Here is a 9375-nt window from a genome sequence, read left to right on the forward strand (position 1 = left end):
TTGTTTCCTCTTTTGGTTCTCAGGTGTTGCTAGAAGGCACTCATTTCCAAGGAAGAGAAGCTCCCCTTTGCCTCTTCGAATGGCCAAGATTATTTAGCTGCCCCCAGCTGGCTGTGGGTCCAGGGTCCCTCCACAGCACTGGGAGTTGATGAGTTAGTTTTAGCTCAGGATTGTTCCAGGGGTTGGGTGCGTGTGTGTATTTACACACACATATATATGTATTAAACTGTGTGGCATATAATTAATATCAGCTGGGTGAAAGTTCGGTGAGGAGCTGCCCTTGATCAGACAAGCCCAAATCTTGTGCTTACCTCTAGTCAAAAGGTTTCTTTTTGCAGAACCTTCATTCCATCTTAGATTCATGGAGCTCCTCAAAGGTATGTAGATTTCTTCCCCTGAAGTTAGGAGCCTACTTACCTTTGATGATCTAGGCCATGGCCCTTTCAGTTGGGTTCCCTGCATGTAGACACTGCCACCTGGTGCTGGGGCCTGGTGGATGCAGCGTCAAGTGGACTGCATGTAATGGAGCTCAGCTGGTGGGAGGTCTGACAGGCAGGACTCAGCATAGAATGTTCTAAGACTCTACCCCCTTTGTAACAATGTTAGAATGTTTAGAATTACTGTAACAGTGTTAGAATGTGTTATTTATAATACAACTTCGCAAAGAATGCCTGAGTCACATTGTACACACTTATAGGGCCCAAATCAGTGTGGACCAGTGCCTGTGGGGGGAGGAGGTGCAGGGAGGGCCACCCAGAGGAACAAGGAGGAGACATCAATTAAAATTTTGGTGGGGGCACAGGAGGGTGGTGCGAATCCGGAGTGCTGCCATAAGTCATGTGTGGCTCAAATTCACTCCTGACTAGGAAAGTGAACATGTAGCCATTTAAAGGAATAACCAATGAGCATCGGCTCATCAGTTAATCCTAACAGTTACACACAGTCACTCCCTGCTGCCTCTGTATCAGAGGCTGCAAAGGGGGCAGGTGGGAGCTGCTATGTGTGGGGAGCCAACTTAAAGCTGATTCTCCATGCGGGCTGGATCTCGTGAAGCTGCCTCTTCCCCCTCCCTTGCTGCCTCCCTCAGAGGCAGCACCAGCTCCCACAGAGCTGCCTGCCCTCTCACCTTCCATGACTCTGATACAGAGGCAGCAGCACAAAGGGGAGGCAGGCTCCCCAGTCAGACTGGCTTCCATGGAACCGACAGGAAGGAGCCAGTGTGCACGGGGCGGCAGCTTTTAAACTGGCTTCCCATGCATGCCAGCTCCCAAGGAACCACCTGCCCCCCACCCTGCGCTGCTGCCTCCCAGAGAGGCAGCAGTCCTGGGGAGGGAGGGAAGCCGGCTCCTGCCTTCTTCCCCATGTGTGAACCAGGGTTGCCAGATGGTTTAACCAAAAATACTAAACATCCGTCCCCCCCCAAAAAAAAAACACCGGGAAAAAAGGGGGAGACCAATGTTGTTGAGGGGAAAAAAAAGACCCCGATAGCAGTTATTAAGCAAAAAACTAAAAAATCAGCATGGCCCCTTTAAGAAGAGGCTTTTTTGCCAGTGACCATTTTGTTTTTCTGCCAGCCACAAGACAAGCCCCAGCAGAACCAGGTAAGCAGGCCGGGGGGGCCTAGTGGGAGTTGCCAGGTGTCTGGTATTTTCGCCTCCTGGCAGGGAAAAAAAACAGAAAATACCGGACATTTTAGGTGTCTGGTATTTTCTGAATTTTTTTTACCGGATAGGAGGCGAAAATACCGGACTGTCCGGGTCAATATCGGACACCTGGCAACCCTAGTGTGAGCGTGTAACCGCTGAAATTTACAGCAGTGACATGTTTACCAAATTAAACACATTCTAACATCCCTACTCCTGACCTGCACTCTGAGGAGTCATTGACTGAAGGCTGCAACTGGGTGTGAAGTGCAACCAGCTCAGACTGATTCGGTTTACACTCTCTCTGCGATGGTGCAGGGCAATGGCGAATGGGGCCCACAGGTGGAGATAATCTCTGTTCTGCAGTGCTTCCAGACTGAGAGCCGCCTGAGCCTGCAACTGCAGTTGCGCCAGTGGACCCCCTATGCCTGCAATGGAGCCCACTGAAGTTAATGCAGTGCTGGCCATGCAGAGCCAGGTGCAGGAATGGTCCCTTAATTAAGGCAAGCAGCAATGTCTTGGTGACACAAACAAGGAAAGGGAGTGGGGGATGACAGGCCAGGGGGATAGGTCTGAGGCAAGATAAATTAAGTACTTTTCATGCACAGATACCAAAGCACTTTATGAAGATGGATATTACCTTGCTGTACAGAAGATGGAGAGACATGGAGAAGGGTTGAGGCCAAGATGACAGGAGTGCCTCTGTTTTTGGGTGCCCAACTTGAAACACAGTAGGATACATTTTTGGAACTACTGAGCACCTGCAGCTCCCAAATCAAAGGCAATGTTTGAAAGCCCCTCCCTGTTTCTCAGCATCATTAGTTTTAGGTCTGAATGGTTTAATTATTCCACCCTCCAATGCCTGCTGTCATTTGTGCTATACAACATCTTGTCACTTGTCATTCTGTGAAGCGTCGGGTTGGATGTAGTTTGTTATGAAAAAGGCCAATGTACAAAGCAGCCATAATGGAGATTTCAGAAAGGATGTGGATGCATTGGAGAGAGTCCAGCAGAGGAGAGGCTGAGGGATTTGGGCTTATTTAGTCTATAGAAGAGAAGAGTGAGGAGGGATTTGATAGCAGTCTTCAACTATCTGAAGGGAGGTTCCAAAGAGGATGGAGAGAGGCTGTTCTCAGTGGTGACAGATGACAGAACAAGGAGCAGTGGTCTCAAGCTGCAGTGGGGGAGGTCTAGGTTGGATATTAGGAAAAGCTATTTCATTAGGAGGGTGGTGAATCTCTGGACTGGGTTATCTAGGGAGGTGGTGAAAGGTCCACCCCTAAAGGTTTTTAAGTCTTGGCTTGACAAAGCCCTGACTAGGATGATTTAGTTGGGATTGGTCCTGTTTGGGAAGGGGGGAGGACTTGATGGCCTCCTGAGGTCTCTTCATCTTATTATTCTATGATAATGCTGGGTATTAAATGGCCAGTAGCTGAAGATGCATGGGCCGGTGGTGTACCACACTGAGCTGTTCCCCAAACAGGTCCCATGGCTTCTATGCCTTAGTCCTCAGTGGAAGCAACATCATAGATCTCTGGACAGCGGTGGATATAGGGCAGGGCGAGCGGGGTGGCTGCCCCGGGCCCCGCGCTTTGATAGGCCCCGCGCTCTGGGCCCTGCAAAACTCTCATCCGCCCCTGCCTCTGTAATCACTGGGGAGGTGGGTGCGGGTGCAATGCACCAAAATATGATGGTTAAGAAAGTTAAGCGGTAAAGTCTCCAAGTTTGCCCAAGTATCTAGTGTTAAACTCAGCTTGGCATAGCTGTTTCAGTATAAGGAGTGTCCGTGTGCCTATATCTGATCCTTGTTCAATCAGTGGATATGTAATTTTTTCCAGTGGAGCGGAGCATTTCTAAAAAGTGCTCGTTTGTTGAGGCTCTCCGTGCATGCCAAGCTATGCAGCCTTCTTCTGGGCTGTGCCATCCACTTGCCATGGCAGAGAATGTGCTCCAGGGGCCAGAGGGGATTTCATTCTCCGTGGCTCACTCAGGTGTCAGTCTTGCAAGGTACTGACACCCGACAACATCACTGGGGCCAGGGCTGGGCTGCCTCAGGTGCCAGACTGTGGGGGGGCGCCACTAGGACCCAGAGAATTGAGACCTTTCAAATTCTTGGCCCAAGCGAGGGGCTAAGGGGGTGTCATTTGAGCTCCCCCCCTCACGTGCCAAAATGTTGTGGGCCGGTCCTGACTGGGGCTATGTCTACATTACGGGGCATTCCGGAAAAACTCTGCTGCGTCCAGGGAACATGTCTGCTCTTCCGCTTTTTTTTGTGGCTGAGCAGATGCGCTCTGTCGGAAGCCCTGTCTTCCTCCTTCCATGAGGAAGAAGGGCTCTTCCGAAAGAGGAGGGTTTCCTGAAATTGGGCCCAGTGTAGATGGGCCAAATTTCGGAAAAGCCTCTTCCAAAAAAACGATTTGAAAAAGGGTACGCAAATTGCAAAGTGCAATTTTCATACCTTTTCCCAATAGATCAGTGTAGTCTAGACATAGCCTGGGAATCTAGGGCAGTCAGCACCTCTGAGAAGAGGGCAGCACGTTGTAGGATTACACCCTTGATACTTGGCTTTCCTGCAGCACTTTTAAATGAACATGCCAACTGGTGGTACATTTACTGGTGAGTCTGTGCTGTGCGCACATGTCCACAGGGGACTGGGCTAACACCCAAAAGCTCATGTAACATGCTTAAAAAGAGACACACACTGGTCCAGTGACTAAGGCCCTAAGCTAGGGCACTTGGGAGATGTGGGTTCTATTCTTGGCTCTACTGCTGACAGGCATGTGACCTCAGGCAAGTCACTTCTACTACAACCATCCTTTGTCTGGTTCATTTTGGTAAGCTCTGTGCAGTAAAGACTGCGTGTGCATATACGGCCCCCAACCTCCCTGGGGCTCTGATCTCACGGTGGGTCCTCTAGGCTATTATCAGATAAACAATAAAACAGTAATAGCAATATCACCTTCCCTGAGGTTCTCAAAGCACCAACGAACAAAATATTCTTCATGGCACCCTGTGAGGTAGATAAAGGATTTCACCCACCTCTGAATAGCCAAACATTGTGCCAGTTTACAGGGTAAGATGGAGAATAATAAACCATCACATCACTGCCATTGTGATACAGCTCAGCCACATTGCTTCTATGCAGTGCAGTGAGGTGTGCATTTAATAGCATGGACTGGGATCCAAAATTAAGTGCTGCTGCAATTCAGCTCAGTAAAAATAACAACGCTGCAGTTTGGCCCTGTTAACATTGGTGTGAGGACTGTAGCTTAATTATTTTCTGACCTTGGTGCATTTTTAGATTCTCAGTCTTACCGTTGCATTAGCATAAGGCTTCTTTGCATTAAATTGTCACATGCTCAGGAGAGGCCATTGACTTTCCGCAGCAGTATTCATGCAGTTCAGCTTTTTCATCAGAACTGGGTTGTGACATGCAGTGCAATGCAGCTCCCTGCAGCACCACACCATCGCAATGGGGACATGCCTGGCCTGCTGGCTTTGCGCTAGACCCTCAAGGTGCTTCCGAGACATAATGCCGTTGTCTATACTAATTAGCCTAACTTCTCAGACAGTACACACAAAGCTGCTGCAATTGTTAAACCTGTATCAGTCAATCAAAAATCAATACGAACGTAGAAGCCAGTATTCAAAGATTCACTGTCCACCTGGAATAATAAAATCTTGATTTAAACAGATGCTGAAGCCAAAATGTGAGCTCCCTTCCGCCTTGTCTTTATAGAATCTGTATCCTTATATTTGGGATTTACTCTCTAAAACAAGTATATCTAGTTAGAAGAAAGACAGACAGACCCCTATACCAGCAAATCAGCACTAAAGACAAATTCTTTGAAAGGAAATAGCCTAATCCATCTCAAAACTCCCATTGACTTAAATGGGAACAGGACTGGGCCCAAAATTTGGTAGCTATTTTACACATAGGCATGCATTCCCCCTCTCTCTTTCTTTCTCGCTCATGCATGTAGAGGTGTCAATTTCTAAAAGAGAGGGAGCACGAGGTTTCAAATGGGACCACTTGACTTACCTGAACTCCCAATGTTCAACACTACTAGTGCTCTATTTTTGTCTAGTGCCCATTATTTTCACCAGTCTTTGGGGTTTTCTATGTATCATTACCCCCATTTCACATACAAAGAAATCAAAGTCCCAAAAGGTCCAGGGCCACTGTCTCACGTCCTGATTTATGTTGCATATTTCCTTACTTGTCAGCTAATCCCTGAGAAGTCAATAAGGCATCTCATGGAGGGAGGGTCCAGCCCACAGAGTAAAGATGTAATCCTGTTTAATTGGTATTCATGTTTAACCATTTAACTGATTAAAGAAGGGGCAGAGGGGCAGTGCTCCAGCCTGGCCACTCCAGGTGAGGGGACTCTGCCGGCTGGTTCTGTGCAGGGCTGGAGCAGACCTCCATCCGTGATGGGCGTTGGTCGGGGAGCTGCTCTCGGGTACCGGTTGACCATTACCCAGTAAGCACCACCCATTAAGAGTTAACCAGTTACCCAGTTACATCCCTAATCAGAATGTGGACTGAGCAGAGGTCAGGCAGCATGTCAGTGGTACATTTGAGACTAGAATCCAGGTTTTCTAATTCTCAGTCCCATACTTCATACCCAGGTGACCATGAGATCTGACTGAGCTGCTAGCTGTTATTGAGGGATCATCTGGGAACTCCTCGGCCACACTTGAAATGAAGGAAGGCATTTTCCCCTGATGCAGAAAGGGCCAAAAGTTTTCTTGAGGGGAGGCAAGCCCTTTCTCTGAAGCATCAAGTATGAACACAGCTGGAGACAGAATGGTGGGTGGAGCAGGCCAATGCACTGCCAACACAGTGCTGAAAGTCAAGATAGAGCATTTGATACTGGGTCACCTCGGTTCCCTACAATTAAAAATTAGGGTGTTTCCAGGTGACACTGAAAATCCCAGAAAAAATCTGACTCTGTGGGAGAACCCCAAAATGTGAAGGTAAATTACAGGCATCAAGAAACTTCATCACAAAACACAGCATGAGGAACTGTGTGGTATAGAGATGACAGCCTGGGACTAGCCATCAGGAGAGCTGAGTTCTGTTATTGTGTCTTGTCGCGAGAATCACAGGTCCGATGATGAATACCCAAGGCGGGAAGGACAGAACCAGGTGGACAGCTTTATCAAAGAAAAATTATTTATTTATGACAGTGGTGAATTTATAGTATTTATTCTAAGATTTTTAATAGACCGTGTTAATAATGAATTTACAGTATTTATTATATTTATTCTATGGTTTCTAGTAAAACGTGTCAGAGATATAGGGATGGGAATGGCAAGGGGAATAGTCTCTAATCTTAAAATATCCAGCTACAGTAATAAAATAACAGTGATAACTACAAACTCTTATGTACTACCCAAAAACAACTACAACACTAAGCTTATACAACAAGAAAAAATCAAATCATACATACCAACTTACACAGCACACGGAACATTTCACAGATATCGGTTCGGTTGCGAAGGCCTTGGTTACGCCCGAGAGTTGGGGGAGGTGGATGGTCAGTTGATCAGGCCAGCAGCGCTTTGAAGTATGCGAGAAGGCACACGCACGGTGGTACGTGTGTTGCGAAGACCTCATGGTATGCAGGAAGGGTGCGGCCGGTTTCTCTCAAGGAGTACTGCAGCCCACTATAGCAAGAGTGGCCTGGCCAATCTTTCTTACTGGGGGAGCAGTTTCTTTTCTCTAACATGCCTCAGTTTCCTTAACTGTAAAATGGTTTCATAATATAGATCTACTTTTGCAAAGTGCTTTGAGCTCCTTGGGTAGAATGCACGATGGGCATGCTTAAGTATTCATGCTTACTCTGTAGCTCACTGCCCTTTACTGGATAAAAAATTCAGGAGTATGTAGCACTTTAAAGACTAACAAGGTGGTTTATTAGATGATGAGCTTTCGTGGGCCAGACCCACTTCCTCTGGCCCACAAAAGCTCATCATCTAATAAACCATCTTGTTAGTCTTTAAAGTGCTACATAGTCCTGTATTTTGCTTCAGCTACACCAGACTAACATGGCTACATTTCTGTTACTTTACTGGATAGAATTAGAACTGCACAGATGTGTGCTATTAGCTCTAATGTACTGGTTGGTGGTTTATGGAGGTCCTCCAAGTGCTTTTTTTTTTTCTTCTTTAAAAACAGAAAGATCAGAGTTCAATCTTCCTATTGCTATGTTTTTCTGAAGGGTCATTTGTGTGCAACACAATGACAGCTAAGTCTCAAGTGATCACAGATTTGTTACAATCGATTTTTGCAATGCACGTGTTAATTTCACACCCTGTTAGATGGGGGAGTGGGGAAGAGAGCCACATCTGCAGCCCTGCTTCTGCAATGAGTTCTGTGTGAGTAATGGAGTCTCTGCACATGTGTGGAGCCCCCTTTCAAAATCAGGGCCTTTGGCTGTAACGGTTGCCACATTTTGGAGAATTGTCCATTGGGACAAGCCCTTGAATTATATCATAGTGGCATGGTGCAACAAAACAGGGTGAGTGTGACATTAGCATGTTGTGTATCTTGTCATTGTCATGCTACAATGCAATAATACGTGTCTGAGGCATCCTCAATGTGTGTACAAAGGTTGAATTGCAATGTCCTCATGCAACACCACTGTATGGGACCCAAGCAGTGGCTATGAGGTCTGAAAGCAATCCAGGCAGCCTGCAATCAGAGAGTCTCCAACAAAACGACATCTTTCTAAAGCAAGGGGGTAGCAGCCACCAGCCATTTGGAGCATTTTTAGCAGGATGGCAATGTACGCCACAGACAAATAAAAATAGAAGAAAATCCACTGTTTGGGGATGGGATGTTACTGAACATTGGGCCTGTGTAGAGATCAGTGCATGGAAGGCCAGATTTTCCACAGAGTTCATTATTAATTATTATTGTTTGTATTCTCATAGACAGGGCTCATAGAGCTGGGTTCGGGCAATCTGCGCATGCTCAGAACCATCTGCGCATGCGCAGATCGCTGGACAGCACGGCTGGCGAGCAGGGCTCGCCGCGGTTCGGCGAGCTCTGCTCATAGAACCTAGGAATCCAAATCATGGTTTAGGAACCACAGTGTTAGGTACTGTACAAACCTAGAAATAAAGATGGTCTGTGTCCCAAGGAGGTAAGGGTACATCTACACTGCAACATTATTTCAAAATAACTAGCGCTACTCTGAAATAATTTAGTCCGCATCTACACAGCAGGCAGTTATTTTGAAATAGCGTCAAAATACTGTCAAACTGGAGGACTTCTTACTCAACTCCTGTAACCCTCATTGTACAAGGAATAAGGGAAGTCAGAGGAAGAATGCTCTATTTCGAAATAAGTGCTGTGTAGACACTCCCTATTTCAAAATAAGCTAGGCAATTGACATAGTTCAATTTGTGTAGCTTATTTCAAGTTAAGCCTTGCAGTGTAGATGCACCCTCAGACAACAGTTTGAAAGACTACATAGAAGACATACATCTGAAGAAGTGGGCTGTGCCCACGAAAGCTCGTGATACCATCTATATGTTTTGTTAGTCTTTAAGGTGCTACTAGACTAATTGTTGTTTAAGTTTTTCTTGTTACAGACTAACTCGGTTACCCCTCCGAAACTTGGCTACCCCTCTGAAACTTTTGTAGGTAGAAACCATGGGTCAGCCCACAGACAGTGACTCCAATACATCAGAGATCTAACCTCTGTCAAGTTTCTTCGTA

This window comes from Pelodiscus sinensis, chromosome 24, assembly GCF_052426305.1.
Source record: "Pelodiscus sinensis isolate ZL-2025 chromosome 24, ASM5242630v1, whole genome shotgun sequence".
Lineage (NCBI taxonomy): Eukaryota > Metazoa > Chordata > Testudines > Trionychidae > Pelodiscus > Pelodiscus sinensis.